The following is a 19317-nucleotide window of genomic DNA, read 5'->3' as shown; positions in this document are numbered from 1 at the left end:
AGAATGCAGGTGGTAAAGCCAACTCCAGCTTCGTATCACATCAAGCACAAACTCTTCCTGCTTAAGGATATTCACAACTGTTCTCATGTCTTCGTCCGGACTGATGCTGTAAAAAAATCCATGGAGCCACCGTACACAGGACCATACCCGATTGCTTCCAAGTCATCAGACCGGGTCTTCATCATCCGCATTAATGGAAAAGAGACAGCTATTTCAGTCGACAGACTTAAGCCAGCATATAAAGCGAATCCCGAGACAAGCTCTACTGACGATCAAAGTTTCCCAAAAACTATAGATTTGTAACTTTTCTAGGGGGAGTACTGTGGCAGCAGAGACCAGAAATTGGTGGTAATAATTAAACATATGTACATATGTATGTGTGTATTTGCTTTCTTTTTTATGATTAGTATTTTACAGTCTTTATTTGAACAAACAAAACACGCAAGTCGAAATTGACTGCATAGATGGAAAAGCTCGCTATAAACATTTGACCAATAATTCCGTTAATATCCACGCAAAGCGGATTAAACCGGAAAATCTTCTGGAAAACCAACTTCCAAACAGAGGTGCTACAATTTTTAAGGGAGTCCAAAGAATAACGTTTATTGTACATATATAGATTGTTTTATTACAGCCAATAATATAGGCAATTTACTAATTTAAAATTGTGAAAATTTCACAATTTAGACCAAAACTTTTTAATTTTAGCTTATCAGCTGCTTTTTGACGGATGGCAGATGGCGCCAGTGTGGATCGGGGTTTCACATCTGTCAAAAAATCCCAGCGTCAGACATATTCAAGACTTGAAAAGTCGATATCATCTCTCGAGACCCCAAAACTGACAATATTAATCACAGGATAGCCAGCTGGAAAAAATACAGAACAGCCATGGAGAAAATACTCCCCTACAAAACACCAAACCAAAGCTTCAAACACAGGACGACCTAAACCGTCTAGTAAACAAGTGCACGGAAGCATGCAACAAAGCTTTCACGGCAGAATGCCCTTTCAACAAAGCTGGGGGGAAAAAGATATCCCCCTGGTGGGATCGATATACAACGAAAAGCTGCAGGACGCTCTTTAAAAGCGCCAAAAGCGCTAAAGAGAAGAAGCACTGGGAAGACTAACAGACTGGGGAAAAATAAGGCAAAATTGGCCAACATTTTACTCTGAAATCGAGGAAACGTCAAATGCCGCAATGCTACACAAGATCCTTTCGAAAACTATCTCGTCGATGGGGTACCTCAAAAAAAATGATGGTCTATCGTCCTTCCTTCTCAAATTTTTTGAGAAAATAGTCGGGCAACAGCTAAGGACAGCTGTGAATCCTCAGATGCTTTCAGGGAGCCTTTAACAACGTCTTACCGGGGCCATTAGGAAGCCCTGACTGTCAAAGGGGTGGACAGCCACTTGGTGAATCTCATCGAAATAACCCCCAAACACCCAACGACTAAATGACCGCAAAGCTAGCGACTGTCAGAATGTACAGAATCGCGCGGACTGGGGGTAAATCCCTCGAGAACGGAACTCGTGCTTTTCAAAAATAAATACAAGGTGCCACACCCCAACCTCCCAACTGGCAACAGTGTCAGTTACTTAAGTTGGTAATTGACAAAAAGCTTAATTGGAACATGAACGTCAAAAACATAGTGAAGAAGGCAACTCTATAGTCTCTATAGTATAGTCCAATGGATATATCTGGCAATAGTTAGACCAATACTACTCTACGGAGTTACAGTGTTGTGGCCGGTCCAATTGGGCAAGGGTCAGCAAACCGCCGCCCTATGCATCAGTGGAGCTCTTCGCACCACTCCAAATGATTCGCTGAATACCATCTTATGTCTTCTGAGAGACTCCGACCAATGGGCATCACAGCACAGCACAATGGGTCACTCTTTCATATTAAAATAAATTAAATATATATATTAAAATATATTAGAAATATTGTTCACAAAAAAACACACAGCTACTCCTTTCAACGCAATCTTCTCTCACAGAGATGAATGGCTCGACCACCTGGCTATAAAAATCTTCACAGAAGAATCGAGGATGGACAACAAGATCGGAGGTCGGAGGGGGAATCTACTCCGACCAGCTGAAAATAATGAACTTTTTCAGGCACTCAGGATCACTGCAGCGTTTTCCAGGCAAGAGTCATAGCAATCAGGGAAGCCTTGGACTGCCTTGAAGCGGTTACCGTCACGGCAACTCGCATATGTTTAACTACAGCAACAACCAAGCTGCGATCAAATCGCTATATGTCCGAAAATAAATATGAAGCGCAACTCTGAGCTCTGCAAGCTTAGCAGAAAAATGTGAGGCGCAGTCATGCGTAACCTCAAAAGACATTAGCTAATAGGTACACATGCAAACAGGATGGGCGCCCCTACAATGATTTTTGCCGCAGCTGCAGAGACGAAGAAAAGGAAGACAGGGTGTAACACCTGTTCTGCACCTGACTAGCTCTCAGAAGAAAATGGAAACACAACTTGGGATTGCCAACTTTATAAGAGCTTCCGGATATGATAATTTCTGCCATCATGTCTCACGATTTAGAAAAGGAAGGTGCCAAGCGGTACCACAACGGGCCGGAACCGGCCAAAGTTTGAAGGGCACCTAGCGAGCCTGGCAGACGCCTCTAAAATATTACCTATCCCAAAAGCATCTCTCTAGATTGCGGACCAACATCCATACTTCCGGCCTTTTGAAAAACTTACGAGATCTTAATTAAGGAGCAAATAAATACTTTTCTTAAGAGTATAAATTACTTAAAAACAGCCAATCCGGAAACGTAACAGCTTTGAAACAAATTTATATTAGGAACGGATCAGACGGGAAGGGAATTCAAGGGAATTTTCAACAATGATAGAATATTTCGTCGAATTTCCTATAATGTAAACAAGGAGCTATGTAGGTCTACTCAAAAGAGCTTCAACGGACAGAATGTTAGAGCAACACAATGCGGATGAATCCTCTAATTACACACTTTGGAAACTAACCAAACGCTACAAAAGACAAACTGTCCCACAATATAATGTTAAAAAATTTGACGGGACATGGGAACGTTCTTTTAAAGACGGAACTAAGGGCCTTTGCAGTTGACCTTGAACAGCGATTTACATCCTTCTTCCCAGCTTTATTCAACGAGTTTGGGAGATTCTGCATTCACCGCGACTCTACATTTATACCTGATACTTAGTCAGTATAACTCCTCCCCGCCATTGGGAGGACACATTGCACTACGAAAAGTGTGTGCCCCCGGTTTCACAAATTTTTGGTATCGATGTGTTTCATTTTCTCATCGGTTCTGACAAACAAAAACAGCTGACCTGATTGCTTTGAAAATATACAGCAGTATATTTTCAAGACATCAAGACGATCAAGAAATCTTAGATGCAACCCCTGTGTATTTAGCATGTCTGACAAACTGTGAGTAACAGCATGCATATTGAAAATAAAAATAGAAAGTTAATTTTTTGCACCTACATTTTGAATTAAATGTTACGGTAACTTACTCCTTACTCAAATTTTCTGTTACGTGCGTGTTACAAGCACAGTCTGTGCTGTTACATGTACATTTGTGCTGTTATGCGGAAAAATTTAAGTCTTGCCAACTTTCCGATAACCAAATCGGACTGCTCATGAAACTAACTAAACAATATAAAACGCTTTCGAAACAGATTAACAGCTTAAGTCCAAACATCCTTGTTTTCAAAAAATCCTTAAATCAAAAAGTATTCACTTTGGTATTCACTTTTATAATTGTACGGAAAAATTCATCCTAGGTTTCGAGTCTTTGTTATTACGTTCTATGAATGTTAAAGAGTATGTAATGAATTAGTTAAATATTTTTTTGGAACCTCGTAGGTGTTTACAGTTTAAAAAGTTTTCTACGCGAATGCTTGGCACTTCCTAATTTGTAGATTGATTCGATGTTTATATCGTTTTGCCAACCTTTTTTAAATATTTCTTACAATTTAGATAGTCTCTACTTTCATATTAAAACGTTCTTGATATGCTAAAGATTCTCGATCAGATTAAAGCCGGGACCATTTCCCTGCCAGTCGAATGTCTCAATTCCCACTATGTAGAAATATTATTTAGCTAAGATTACCCATCGTTGGAAAAATCAAACTTTTTGAATATATCATTACACAATACAATAACAAAGCTTGAAAAAATATGCCTGACTAATCTTGCACGAAGGCAAGGATCAGAATCGTCCTAGAAGATGAGGGCGTCAGCAAGCGGAATGTGGTGCTTATTAGGCGGAATTAGGTTTCCCTGAACATTTTTTTTGACTCTAAAACTCTAAAATAAAACGTTGCTGCTGCGACTGCAACTCTACATTTATTCCCGATACTTTGTCAGTATGGCTCTCCTCCGGCAGACGGCGCTAGCATTAAACGAAAAAGAGTGCGTGCGAGAGGGGACAGAAATCAATCTGAACGTGTCGTCGGGCGTTGCGTAGCCACTGCATACGCTATAATAATAATAATCTTATCTGATTAAGATTGGGCAATCTGGTAGAAATGGTTCTCTATGATAATGCGTTTTTAATTTTCCCGTATCTGCAAAAGTGTGGATGCCACAGATTTTCTACCTTTGTGGAGGCGGACGGGGGTTGAGCGAAATTTTGAAATACACCTGTAACAGTGAGATCTAACAGGAGTGTGGATACCATATTTGGTATGGGTGGTGCGAAATTTTGAAATACACTTGTGCAGTATCGATATCACAGGTGTGTAGATACCAAATACGATTCTGCGTTTTTGGTTTTCTCGTATCTTTGAAATTGTGGATGCCACAGATTTTCGCCCTTTGTAGCCTTAAGATCCTATAGGGTTTCCCAACGGATTTGCTCCCGTTATCATCCCACGAGAGCGTATTGCTTAGAATAAAGCCTAAGTTATTTGCCTTCTCTACGTAGATAATAAGTGTTTGAGATTTCTCCACGTCTTAGTAGTGTTGAGTTTATCTTTTTCTTGTTTTTGTAAATAGCCAAACATTTTAACTTGGATGGACTTAGGCATTGGCGATTGTGCGTTGATCATGCTAATCTTCTCAAGTTCTACAGTGGTGGACAGTGAAATGTGGGCACTCATGTTATCTAACTTCACCGATGGCACGTATTCAAAAACTCAAAAGTCATTCGGCAAACCTTTTTATACCCGATAATCAAAATGAGTATTGGGGTATATTAGATTTGTGGTGAAAATAGATGTGTGTAACGTCCAGAAGGAATCGTTTCCGACCCCATAAAGTATATATGTATGTTCTTGATCAGCATCAATAGCCGAGTCCATTTAACCCTGTCTGTCTATCCGTCTGTCCGTCCCTATCAGCGCCTAGTGCTCAAAGACTACAAGAGCTAGAGCAACGACATTTTATATCCGGACTTCTGTTATATGTCACTGTTACAAGTATATTTTAAAACTTTGCCCCGTCCACTTCCGCCCATATAGGGCGAAAATTCTGTGGCATCCACAATTTCAAAGATACAGGAAAACTGAAAACGCTGAATCGTAGAGGATGACTAGATCTTCTAGAATGCAAAATCAGAACCAGATCGTATAATCGTATAAAAGACAGAATCAAGAAAACAATTTCATTCTCTCTCGCTGTGTCTCTCTCTAACACACAGGTTTCATGGTCGGCTTTGCCTGTTGCAAAATATGAGTTCAAGGATATCAGAGACTATAAAAGCTAGAGCACCCAAATTCGGTATCCACACTCCTGTGATATCGGACCTTGACCGTTTTGTGTCAAAATTTCGCCACACCCCCTTCCGCCCACGCAAAGGACGAAAGTCTGGGGCATCCACAAATTTCAGAGACTATTAAGGCTAGGGTAACCAAATTTGGTATCCACACTCCTGTCAGATGTCACTATAAAACGTATATATCAATATTTCACCCCATCCCCTTCCGCCCCCACAAAGGACGAAAATCTGTGGCATCCACAATAGTGAAGATACGAGAAAACTTAAAGCGCACAATCATAAAGAGTGACCATATCTACCAGATTGCCGAATCTGTATCAGATCGGATCATTTGAATAGCCAAAAGGAACAAATCAATTTGCTGTGCCTATGCACCGCCCGACTGTCGTGTCGTTTAAAATTAGCGGCATCTGCCGGAGGAGAGCCATACTGTCTAAGTATCGGGTATAAATGTAGAGTTACGGTCGCAGCAGGAACTCACTACGTTCCCCCTCGTTTATTATGATTAAATGATTTTTGTTTAATTTTTTTGGATGAAGAATAACAATAATAACTAATATTTAGTGATTCCACCTTTGGCATCAATAACGTCCTGCAACCTGATTGAAATTGGTTCCACCAAGTTCCGAGCATTGGCAAGATCCAATTTTGACCAAATTATTGTAATTTCCATGATGATATCGTCGTGTCTTCGGTTGTTTGCCCTTTGATTAATGACCAAACGTTTTCAATAATAATCAGATCATGGCTCTGCGTAGACCAGGGAAGAACAGCCATATTGAGATCTCTTACAAATTTAGCTGGTGCCGATCCCTTGTGCCATGGAGCAGTGTCGTGTTGTAGAACCCAGTTGCTGATTGGAAATAGCCTGTCATCAGACACAAAAGCATGATTATTCAATATTAGAAGATAGCCGGTCTGATTGAGAGTGCCTTCTATTGGTACGAAGTCTTCAAATCCATAATACGACGTGCACTCCAGAACACCACTGTGCCTCCACCAAATCTGTTTATAGACTGCACTGCATTTGGCTTTTTCCCTTGTTCGTTTACAAAATGAGCCCTGGAACTGAAAAGCGACCGCATCTGTCCATAAGTTCATCGTCCTAAAGTTGCACTCCAGCTTTCGGATTGGATAGCCAAAACAAAATTTATATAATGAGCTACAAAGAGGAAAAGTTTTAATGAAAAACTCGAAAACGCAGAACACCGCTGGATATAATAGGAAATGTACCAACAAGTCTTTTTGTTGTTCTCGACTCAAAATACGCTGAGGAAATAAACAAAGTAATTGAAAGATTGAAAACCAATGAAGACTTTTTATTAAATCTGCTCCGAAATCAAGCATCAATTGTCCAAGCTATAATAAACGTAGTCAGAAAAGCCAAATTATACACGGATAATCGCCTAAAAATGTTGGAACAGCAAGTGACAACTATTAACCGAGAGAGGGGATCATAACACAGCGATTATCTAACCTAAGCGTACTTAACACAATTAACCCTACTCACAACATGTCTCCAACGAATGCAGTCTGGCATATCTGATGTACTAATCAGTATTCTTCATCGGAGAATAAACCTCACGCTTGTGTCTCCCGAACAATTAAGAGACCAACTAGACCAAATACGGGATCATTTGCCATCTGAAATTTAATCACAACTGCCTGTCACAACGCAAAATGTAATGCCACCATACAGAATCATACGGGCCGAAGGAACTTCGACTGCAACAGACGTCGGTTACTAAGTGACGCTACCTCTGACCTCTGGTCTCAATAGTTCAGCTCGAAGTCTTCTTCCTGACTGGGACTCAACAAGTTGGAGCTTGATCGATCTCAGAACCCCCACAGTAACTGTGTACATCCATCGATATCAGGTCAAGGATATCACCCGAGGACTTTCGACGCTGCCTAAAAATGCACAACGCACTAAACAATGGAACTTCAAGCAGTATGCAACTGGTTTCCGTTAACCATAACGCTGAAAGAAACTGGTCTATTCTCACTGTTTCCTGGATGCACCGCTCGTAATACAGAGATAGGCATCAGCACCTTCAGCACAATAACAAACGAAGTGCAGTCAACCTATATTCGATTTGGCAACATAATTTTATCAGTGAGGGCACCCTTGGCGCCAAATTTGCAACTCCAAAACCAGAAAATGGATGCAGAATACCTAGATCTACAACAGAAACTTATTTATTAATTCATTATTCGCAAATAAAATCATAATAATCCTTAACTGGCTAGACTCACTTATATCTGTCTTAAATAATAGAAAATAACAAAATGATATATGGAAAAGGAAGAGATCTGCAAGCAACCGTCTGACGGCGCCCTTCCCCTGGCAAAAGTCAAAACGCATCCTAGCTGACAGCGCATTGTGCTGGCGAACCGCCCTACAAATGGGCTCATTTCAGGTATAGTTGGTCCGGTGGAGATCAACTACAAAGGGTGCATCGGTCTTTAGGCTCCTGGCAGGCGTACTGAAGCCAATCCTAGATGATCATAAATAAAGATCTGAGAGGCAATGGTCCTTCGATCCTCGAGAGAGGAGAGATGCACTAGACGACATAAGACGGCAACGTAATGGAAAAGGGCAAAGGCTGGACTGAAAATTTAACAACTTTCTTTGCAGTCCCTCGATGCGTGAAACTTGAAAAACCCCATTGGGATTCCAGACCATTGAAGCATATTCAAGGCTCGATCGCACAAGGAATGAGTACAGACTTAGCCGAACATCGCATGGCAAGATTAAATTCAAATGCTCGATAAAAAGAAATTTTGAATCGAGTTCTAGTATCTCCGTCTGCTTTATGAGCTGATGGCCATCTATTCAATATGAGAGCAGCACATTGAAGACACACTTGCTAAAAGAAATAGAGTAATAATAATAATGTTGAGAGGCAGCGAGTGAAGTTTGCACCAACGAGCAACTCTATTCAGGTCGCGCTGAAGAAGGATACTGTGTCTAAGGTTTTGACAGATCGGAAGATTTTAAGATCATCAGCATAAAGCAAATGCTCAAAAGCTTGAATGCTGAGACATATGTCATTGATAAATATTTAGAACAGTAGTGGGCCAAGTGCACTTCCCTGTAGAAGGCCGGACGTAGCCAAGAATGGGTCCGATAACTTCCCATTTACAATTACTACCTACTCTCGCCCCTCAAGATATGATCTAAACCAACTGAGCAGGCAGGAATGAGTCCCTAACCGATGCAGTTTGGCTATTAAGGCGGCGGACTCTCTCAAAGGCAAAGTCAGAATACACAACATCAACTTGAAAGTGCATTTCAAAGACATAAGTGCAAAAATTACTGAAAGCGATAAGATTAGTGGTCGTTGATCTACTCTGCATAAAACCATGCTGATTTGCGATAATTTACGATTTCATGAGAAATGTGATCTTTTTAGCTATGATTCACTCAAGAAATTTTGAGTTTGGCAATTGGTCTATAATTAAAGACGAAAATTTTGGCAGCTTTCTTAGAACTTGGCGCAATCATGGCAGAATTCCACTTGCCAATAAACCGACACGTTAACAGCGAATTTGTGAAGAGGTTCACAGAACGCAACATCACAGTTGCGAAGCAGGAAGGCAAGAAGGAAGAAATTCCATCATTGTCGGGTTTATTAGAATTGTCTAACTCATCAATTGCTTCCAAAATGTCCACCTCTGATACATCAAGTGTGGTAATATTGACCACCGAAGGAATAGACTTCAGGACAACGAAATTATGACAAGCTGCGAATGGCTCAAAAGTTTGAGCTAAAAAAGAAGCAAAAAGGTTTGCTATGCCACTATCCGTATTAGAGTTCTAAACTGAAGGAAGAGAACTCGTCGACCTTTTGGAATTCATGACACGCAAAAACAGCCTGGGATTGATTAGTCACCTATTAACGTTGGCAATATACTGATTATGAATAAATTTTTTCTAAAAACGCAAACTCACGCTTATGCTTATGCTGCACGTACCTCGGCTAGTCAACAGGGTCACAGGTCTCACCAAATCCTCTAAAATAATTTTTACGTAGATTACTTACACTTCACAAGACCCTTCGTATACCACGGTAGCCTATAGGAGCCATGCACTTTTCTGGAAGCAATAATATGACGAAAGGTATGTAGAAATCACTATAAGAAGCTGACAATACCAACGGCATTTGATGCATGTCACATTCTGCAATGGTCAGTAACAAAAATTAAGTCTAGAATCTTATTTAACCTATTCCAATTAGTTGCATTAATTCTTGGGAAAACTTTTTAAAAATATGGTCAGTTACATAGGCAGTTGTTTAGAAAAAGTTGTTTTGCAAACCATCTAAAATTTGGGCTATTTTTCAACTTTGACTGGACTTCTAAAAAATATATCCTTAAATTTTCCCGAGAATTTTTTTTTATATGTTCCTTGAACTATTTATTACCTAAGTCTAAAAGCCTTTTCTGCGCTTCAGAGCCGTTTGGCTTCTATACCGATTTACCTGTCACAACCTCGCACGAAAAACGATAAAAAAAAAACGGCAGCCTCTTCAGATCCATATATTCCATCCATTAGATATGTGAGATCACAAATTAAATCGGCAAGCAGTTATTCTTCAGAAATAATAAGTTTATTAGATTTTCCCCCCACTAAACAGGAAGAAGAGGATTATTTTACAGAAATAAAAAAAACCAACCATTTTTAAAAATAAAAAAAGATAGTTTTCTTGTTTTAAATTTATTTAAATTAGGTTAAGTTGAAAATTAAATAAAAAATAATATTTTATAGTAAAAACCAGCATTAAAAATACTTTATCGATAAAAATAGAGCATTTTACAAAGGAAAATATGCACCGGCAACAAAGTTCAACTTTAACCCATTACTTTGAAGCTTTTAGACACTGTAGCATAGTTTACTTAAGCAGATTAAATTTTAAAAATATTTTCTTTCAAATGCAGTTTGTTTCATGAAGATATTTTTATTTTTTCAGAAGTTATTAATTTAGCAAGCTGAAACGGCGGAATTCCCCACTGTGCGCCGCTCATTCAAATTCTCATCCAATTGGCTCAAAGTCTCTTGCTTTAGATTTTAATGTTGACGATCTTCTAACTGGAGCAAACACAAAATCCGAATACGAATATTGCGTGAACATCTAGTTTAAATCGTAGAACTAGCAGGATTTGTGGTGACGAAAAGGGCTGCTATTTGTCAATTTGCTATTTGGTTGAGAGTCAACAAGAAAATTTGTTCATTTTTAGTCTGATTTGGAACCCACAAGCTGACATTTTCAAATATTGTCTGAAAAATTATCTTGAAGGATATTTGGCTACTAAACCTTAGTTGGGACGATCACATCCCCTCAAACTTACAGCAAAAATGGGAGTCGATGGCTGTAAATATGCAAAGGTTGCAAAACGTCATCGTTCCACGATTTTTTGGGTGCACCTGCCCAACATTGTTCTACATTGGCTGCAAAACTCATCCCTTCCAGTTAACTAAATTTGTTTCGAATCGAGTTTCAGAGATACAGGACATAACTTCGACATGTGCCCACCAAGGAAAATCCTGCAGACCTAGTATCTCGATGTCAAATACATCCAGATGCGTTTACGCGAGTATATGGCTCTTTTATCTATGTATGGTCGTGTTTCCCATTCAAATGGAGTGTCCGTAAACTTGCTAACGGCAAACTTAAGGGTGAAGTTCGTGAAGTTTGAAAATCACTTCCAAATATGGGTGTGGCCACTCAATTTGGCTCGGGTGTGGCTACCCCTTTTTTTTGACAAATATATCAAAACAATATAGCACTGTACATGTACTATTAGTTCTTAACCCCACTGTAGTTGCTTCAAGGGTGTCTGACGAGGACGGAGACAAATAATAATGAATGAACAGAATTTATAAATAAACAAATTTTAATTTAGAATATACCTTAGTAAAATGGCTATATGTGCATTGCTTTGAATGACGTTTTTTTTCAACACGTGTTTTCTTGATTTATTTTATATTTTTATTTGGGTAGCTGTTAATAAGTACAAAACAAAAAGGCATAAAGAAATTCAATATCAATTTTTTTAATAAAAAAAAAAATAATTGTACATTTTTCATATAGAAAATGGGTATAACAGCAAAAAATATTTTGTATGAAAAAAATTTCCAAGGAACAAGTTTATGGGAATATGTACTCTTTTAATAATTAATGGAGTTAAACTTATGCTCCTGAAGCTTTTGCAGCCTACTGGGCATTGAATTCGCAAAGTTTTTTAGTGTTGTTATTTCTATCCTGTTCCATTCTGCAACTATCGCTTGTTTTAATTGCTTCAATGTATCGTTCTGCCTTGTACAGGCATAGACTTTTGCTGCAAGGATTCCCCACAGATCCTCAATTGGATTTAAGTCCGGACTCATTGAAGCCCACTTAATCAACGGTTTATTGTGGGTCTCAAAGTAGTCCATTGAGGCCCGGGAAACATGAATTGGCGCATTATCCTGCTGAAATGTCTATTGATCACCATGGAAATGCTCAGCAAATGAAAAAGGTTCACTATCTATCAATTCTATCTATGCTTGAGCATTGATCCGGCCGGATATTAAACATATTGGAGACCTCCCTTTAGCACTAAAGGCAGCCCATATCATTAGCGATCCATCACCATGGTTTGGCTTGTAGCAAGTTGCTCGTGGATGACGCGGGTCTCTCCAATATTTATGATGGACATCTGAACCGTGTAAACTCATTTTTTTTTCATCACTTAAAATGAAATTTTCTAATTTGGGGTCCCAGAACTTGTGTTTTTCAAAAATGACATGCGCGCATCATTATGACGTTTAGTTTAGAGGAGTTTGCCCACTTTCTTTTGATATGCCAGGTTAAAATTTTCGTTCAAAATTTGGCTCACACGTTGCCTGGGGATTGTTAACCCGAGTTCTGCCTTGATTTTGTTGCAGCTCATTAGGTCTTCAGTTGCAAACTGCCCCAAGTGCCGTTTTGTCAATTCTATTATGGTTGATACTGGGCCAAGTCGACGATTTATGCGGTAACCGTCTGGATCTATGAAAATGTTTGAAATAGTATTTTGATGTCGATACATTAGCGAAGCTATTCGACCAGTTTTTATGCCGGCTAATTTCATTCTCTTGATCCTTCCCTGTTCTTCCTCAGAAAATGATTTACCATGTGGCATTTTTAACTAAAATGCAATTTTTTTTTTAAATTTGTATTGCTTTGAAGCAATAATGAGTGCTTACGTACAGAATCAATGAGCTTGTCACTTTTACTGAAAAGATGCTAACACTGCGACTCTCAAAACATGAATAGACATGATTGCACATATATCTATTTTCTACGTAGAGCGCGAGCTTGATCTCTTATCTAAGCTAATGGTACCACAAATGGAGTTCAAAGAAGACGAAAATTTGTCATAACTGAGCACAACAATAAGAGATAAGAACTGCATAGTCAAACCCAACAAGCATCTATTACTTTTTAAGAAAAATTGAAAATAAATTTTGCACATATAGCCATTTTACTAAGGTACCTGCAGTGGTTTCATCTCGTTTTTTTTTCTTCCAATTTTTAGAACATTTCTCAAGGGTAGCCACACCCAAACCAAAATTTGTTGTTGGCACTTTACTAAATTAGTACTAAATAAATTATTAATCAGTGTGTCGAATCAACTTAGTTTTTCGCCAGTTTTTAGCTAAGATCTGCAGCTTAACATAGATATGAATATGTTAGTATAATATCAATTTCGTCACAAGTTATGAATTGAAAACCAAGCGATGGCGACACCCGAACCACTTCCCCTATTATTTTTTTAGGCTGTTACATATCACAGCTCTTATCACTTAAGAACTTATGCTGGCAGCGGACGCTTGGACGTTGCATGGTAAAAACACTTCTAATTTGAAGTCAAGCAGCGCAAAAGTGTGCCGGTCTGTCCGTTCTCAGTGTCTATACAAAAAAAAAAAAAAAACCATTCGTGCGTAACGAAAGTTCTCTTTTGTTGCAAGCTCGATTTGCACAACCCGTGGGGTTTGTCGAGTTTAAAGCCACCGGCTATAAAAATGATCCGATCTGATCCAGATTCAGCAATCTCATAGAAACGGCCATTCTCTATGATTGTGCGTTTTTAGTTTTCTCGTACCTTCAATATTGTGGATGCCACAGATTTTCGTCTTTTGTGGGGGCGGAAGGGGGTGGGGCGAAATTTTGAGATATTTTTTTTATAGTGAGATCTAACAGGAGTGTGGATACCAAATTTGGTTGCTCTAGCCTTAATAGTCTCTGAGATTTGTGGATGCCCCAGATTTTCGTCCTTTGCGGGGGCGGAAGGGGGTGTGGCGAAATTTAGACACAAAACGGTCAAGGTCCGATATCACAGGAGTGTGGATACCAAATTGCTCTGGCTCTTATAGGTTCTGAGATCCTTGAACTCATATTTTGCAATTGGCAAAACCGACCATGAAACCTGTGTTAGAGAAAGACAGAGCGAGAAAGAATGAAATTGTTTTCTTGATTCTGGCTATAATAATTATACACTCCCCGACACTTGAATACGACATAAAACGTACACTTTAGGCACCAATATTTCCGGCACAAGCCAAAGAAAACGGTGAATTTGAATTTTCCTCAAATCTCTATTCAATTTAGCATAAATTAAAAAAAAAATAATAGCAATATTCATCAAAGTAGATTGAGGAAAAAAATTTAATTGACATAACTCAAATTTCCGCTCCCAAAAAATGCGACACTTGAATACGACATTCACATTGAAATATTTTTTATTTTGGATGTGGTCGCGACCAGACATTGAATAAATTCTCAAAAATCAATCAGGGTGTCCTTATTACGAGAAAACCTAAGCCAACGGACGAAAACGTAGAATACTTCCGTACTTTTGCATATTCATATGGCGTGGAGTAGAGACTGTCGCTATATAGCATTTTCAAAGGAACAAAAATTTAAATTTTAAGGGTCATAAGGGTTTTTTTTTATATTTATAAGGACTCAAGGAAGTAAAGGAAGTGAGGAGTAAAGAAGAATTATAATTGGATCGTTTTCACAGCAGTGTGAGCGCTTTTATTCTGTGGTGAGCAAGATCCTAAAACGGCGTGGACCAGTTGATTTTTCATTAAGTCGAGTTTATCAAGTATGCAACAAAGTTGAGGGGTTTTTTTATTAATTACAGTCCCTTATGGTGTGGAGTCTTCGAAAAAACATGTTTTATTATTTTAGCACTAGCTTAAAGTACAGTTTTAGATTTTTAAATCGAGTTTTAGTCGTGTTTTTTAGATGCGGTTGGCAGATGAGATCTCATAGAGGTCTCGGAAGTAGCAATTTTGGTGCGATTTTTTATGTTTTTGCCATAATTTGACCCGTTCTTTATGAAATCACTCAGAACACACCTAGTTTTACCAATTTCATCACTTATTTTCATTATTGATGGACCTACTTCCTTCGAGGCTTTTATTGTGGAGTTTTCGTCCTTTGAAAAGCACTTACCATAACCCAAATTTTTTTCTCGTAATAAGGACACCCCAATTGATTTTTGAGAATTTATTCAATGTCTGGTCGCGACCACATCCAAAATAAAAAATTTTTCAATGTGAATGTCGTATTCAAGTGTCGCATTTTTTGGGAGCGGAAATTTGAGTTATGTCAATTAAATTTTTTTCCTCAATCTACTTTGATGAATATTGCATTTAATTTTTTTTTATTTATGCTAAATTGAATAGAGATTTGAGGAAAATTCAAATTCACCGTTTTCTTTGGCTTGTGCCGGAAATATTGGTGCCTAAAGTGTACGTTTTAGTATGTCGTATTCAAGTGTCGGGGAGTGTACGATCTGGTCCTGATTTTGCATTCTAGAAGATCTAGTCATCCTCTACGATTCAGCGTTTTCAGTTTTCCTGTATCTTTGAAATTGTGGATGCCACAGATTTTCGCCCTATGTGGGGGCGGAAGTGGACGGGGCAAAGATTTGAAATATACTTGTAACAGTGACATATCACAGAAGTCCGGATATAAAATGTCGTTGCTCTAGCTCTTGTAGTCTTTGAGCACTAGGCGCTGATAGGGACGGACAGACGGATAGACAGACCAGGGCTCAATGGACTCGGCTATTGATGCTGATCAAGAACATATATACTTTATGGGGTCGGAAACGATTCCTTCTGGACGTTACACACATCCGTTTTCACCACAAATCTAATATACCCCAATACTCATTTTGAGTATCGGGTATAAAAAAAACAATAATCTGCAAAACGGCGAAGCGATTTGTTTATTTAAAAGGATTAAAGGATCTCTAATACTTTTATCTATCTCTATTTTATCTCTCCATGTGTTTTTTTTATTATTTTATCACCTTCTTTTTAGAAAGGACTTGAAGAAAAACTTTGATCAAAAATCATCTTTCTTTTAGGAAACAAGAAATACATTTTTGAGCATAATAACACAGACTGATCTCTTAACATGCGCGTAACCGAACAGCGCGGTATGGACAGCTGTTTCCCCGCCACATTTAATTCAAAATGTAAGTGCCACCAATTAATTATTTGACTATTAGAAATTTAATTTTCTTTTGCATGCTGTTACTCACAGCTCGTCAAACATGTTAAATGCTGAAATTTTTCGGGTTAGCCGCCGATGAACCACCTATGTAATGCAAACGCTGACGTTCGGCAGCTCTGCTGCGTTTAAAGGACGCTTTGCAGCCGCCGCTTCGCCTTTTGCTTTGATCTGCAGTGGTCGCCCAAATTTAGTTCTATGCTAAACTCTCATCCCACTGCACAGTGGTTCCGTCCATAGGCCAAAAATCAAAAAATGTATCAAAAAGTATTTACACAAAAAGTACACAATTTGTCTCTTAAATGTCTAAACTTCACAATGGCAAAGCAGATTTTTCTTGTAATCTAACGGGACATTCTAAATAGAGAATTAAAAGCGTGAAAACGTCTTAATTTTCAAAGCGAAGTTGAAAGAGGGACGAGCTATTTAGAGCAAATGCGCTCTTCAAATCAGTCGGTAATTGGTTAATTGATCAATGGATTTTGAAGTTAAAGGTATTTCTTTTATATTAAGTATTAATAAAAACTAATTTATGTTGTGATTCTTGTGAAATTAATGTTTTGCGTAACCTATGTATTTATTCCTTTGTTGTGTATGTTTTTTATGTTTACTTAAGGTTTTTGTTGTGTTTAATGTGAAAATTATTTAATTATCATTTAATTATATTATATAATTATTTATTTTTTATTTTAATTTTCTATTTGGTTTTGAAAGGGGATTCATATCATTGTGTGTTTGCAGGGCAACATATTTTCAATATATGGTGCACAAAATATGGTACTCGATCGTAAAAATCTTCAGTTCTCCAATTTCACCGCGATTGGTTAAAGTATACTGAATCAATATTATTAGAAACTGCTCATTGTGGCCGTCCAAAACAAAACATTGCGGATGGAAATGTGCCAGAAAATTTTTCTCTTACCCAAAATTAAATTGGCTGCAGAAGTGAAAAAGCTCAAGTGAAAAACTGATTCATCGTTGCGCCACGATACTTCAACTATATCATCAGGTTACAAAATTAATGTTCAGAAATTTAATGAATTTTCTCTCAATACTGCCATCCGGGCATACGGGCCATACGGGCATCCCTCACGGGAGAGTACCGAAATAAGCAGTCCCGGACAGCCAGCGGGTGTAAGCTAGGTAGCAGCACTGACGATGCGCTTGTGGTGCCGCCTCAATAAGTAGCTCACACACTCCCATCCATACACGATACCTACCCATATCCCAAACCCCCACACCCACCTCACACCGGGCCGGACTAAGTGTGTTACTCGACCCGTGCCGAGAGTCAGCCTGGCTGGGGGCCCGGTATAAAAACTAGCCCAGTCGCTAACGGAGGGCTCAGAGACTTGGCAGCCCCCTGTTCTAATGATGCCTTACCCGGGCAACGTGGATCTCTGCCCGGGCTGACCTTTCCGTTTCTCTGCATCTCGTGGGAACAAGATGTATAACAACAAAAATAAAAACAAAAAAAAACACCAAAAAAACAAATGAGTGCGGCGCTCCCCAAATGCCAACCGGGAGCAATCCCAAGCACGGAAAGGCAGCGGCCCAAAGGCCTGGCCCAACCGGCTCTACACCTGTAAGGTGGAAGGTGCCTGTGCGAACCCGAGGGGGTCCCATCCCGAATCCGGAGTGGGTGGCAAGGTAACTCCCGAAGCTGACACCTTGGAAGGAAAGCTAAGCAATACTGCGGCTGCCCGACCTTCTGGTAAAGCAGAGGGGGTTGACTTGCGTCGACAAGCGCCCAAGCCAAAAGATACACCTATGCCGAAAAGAGGAGTGCAGGGCACATACTCCGTCGGCAACACGCCAGCAATGAAGCCAGCCCATCAGCCGACTGGCTGAAGAAGGTGGAATGGGCTTCGGCCGTGCTCCCGGAGTTCACCTTGGAACGCTCGCAGGAGACACCGGGACCGGCAGCAAAGCGCTCCAGAGTGCTGCCAAATGTCTCTTTTGCGCAGATTGCCAAGGAGAGGACGCTAATCGGCGTCCTCGACAAAGGCAGCGCAGAGGGAAGAATCCCAAGGAGTCAGTGGAAGTGGGTGGAAGCGGCACTGGCCGACCGCTGCTTCGACCTCCTCGACGAAGACCCAGGACCACCGCCAGTTTGCAAGGACATGGGGTGGTTCCAGGGCAACGTCAAGATAATTGCCTGCGAAGACGAGCGCTCCGTAAAGCTTTATAAAGCGGCGGTAGCGCAGGTCGGCGAGGTCTATGCTGGGGCGAAACTCGTCGCAGTCGACTGGAGAGAGGTGCCCAGCAGACCGAGGGCCAGAATTTGGGTGCCGGCTACCTTCAAGGAGCCAGAACGCATCCTCAAGATGTTGCAAAGATGCAACCAAGGACTACCGACCTCGGATTGGAAGGTAGCCAATGTTGAGACGACACAAGGGCCGACTAACTAGGCAGTGCTCGTTCTCAATAAAGAGTCGCTGGCCTCTATAGAGGCAGCAAAAGGAGAGCTTAACTTCGGCTTCAGCTCGGTCACCATCAAGGTGTACAAAGCGGACACGGCGGCCGCGGCGCTTCCTGTCGTCAACCCAGACGTGCAGGATGTCGCTGCGGAGCTCGAAGCGCCTGACGACGAGCTGGAGCCAGACCAGGAAGGCTTATCTTCGGAGACGGAGCTGATGCTCGACTTTGAGTCAATGTGCCGAGAGAGAGTCTCAGACAACTCGGACGCAGACATTACGGTGGTGGAGAATCTTGAAGATGGTCCTAAGGATCCTTCAAATAAATCTCCACCACTGTAAAGCAGCATCGGCTGCTCTCATAATCCGCTTAGACGCAAGCGGAGCCGACGGAGTCCTGATCCAGGAGCCTTGGGTGGTAAGAAGCAAGGTCTGTGGATTGGGGACGATGGAATACAAGATCATTGTATACCAAAATGAAGGTAAAATCCGTACTTGCGAGCATACTTGCGAGAAATCATTTAAATATCTTTCTGCTCCATAATTATAGCGATGGCGATAGCACGGCGGCAAGCCTAGAGCTAAACGGGAATCATCTCAGGCTGCTGGCGTCCTATATGGC

At 40.1% G+C, this 19317-nt stretch overlaps 1 protein-coding gene across 3 annotated transcripts in view; it reads right to left on the bottom strand.

Annotated features, from left to right (window-relative positions):
• The window catches only part of LOC117186785 (BTB/POZ domain-containing protein 7-like), a 47492-nt gene that overhangs the window by 15081 nt on the left and 13094 nt on the right, over positions 1 to 19317 (bottom strand). Inside the window, exon 2 of one of the 3 annotated variants that reach the window (XM_033388043.1) lies at positions 9701 to 9821. The exons of 1 other annotated variant lie outside the window; for it this stretch is intronic. The gene's annotated coding sequence lies outside the window, so the exon portion shown is untranslated. The remainder of the gene's footprint in view (positions 1 to 9700; positions 9822 to 19317) is intronic. One more of the 3 variants, XM_033388045.1, reaches the window with a different exon arrangement.

Source organism: Drosophila miranda, chromosome XR (assembly GCF_003369915.1).
Source record: "Drosophila miranda strain MSH22 chromosome XR, D.miranda_PacBio2.1, whole genome shotgun sequence".
Classification (NCBI taxonomy): Eukaryota; Metazoa; Arthropoda; class Insecta; order Diptera; family Drosophilidae; genus Drosophila; species Drosophila miranda.
The sequence above is the reverse complement of the archived record's forward strand: the minus strand, read 5'-3'. Positions and strand labels throughout refer to the sequence as shown.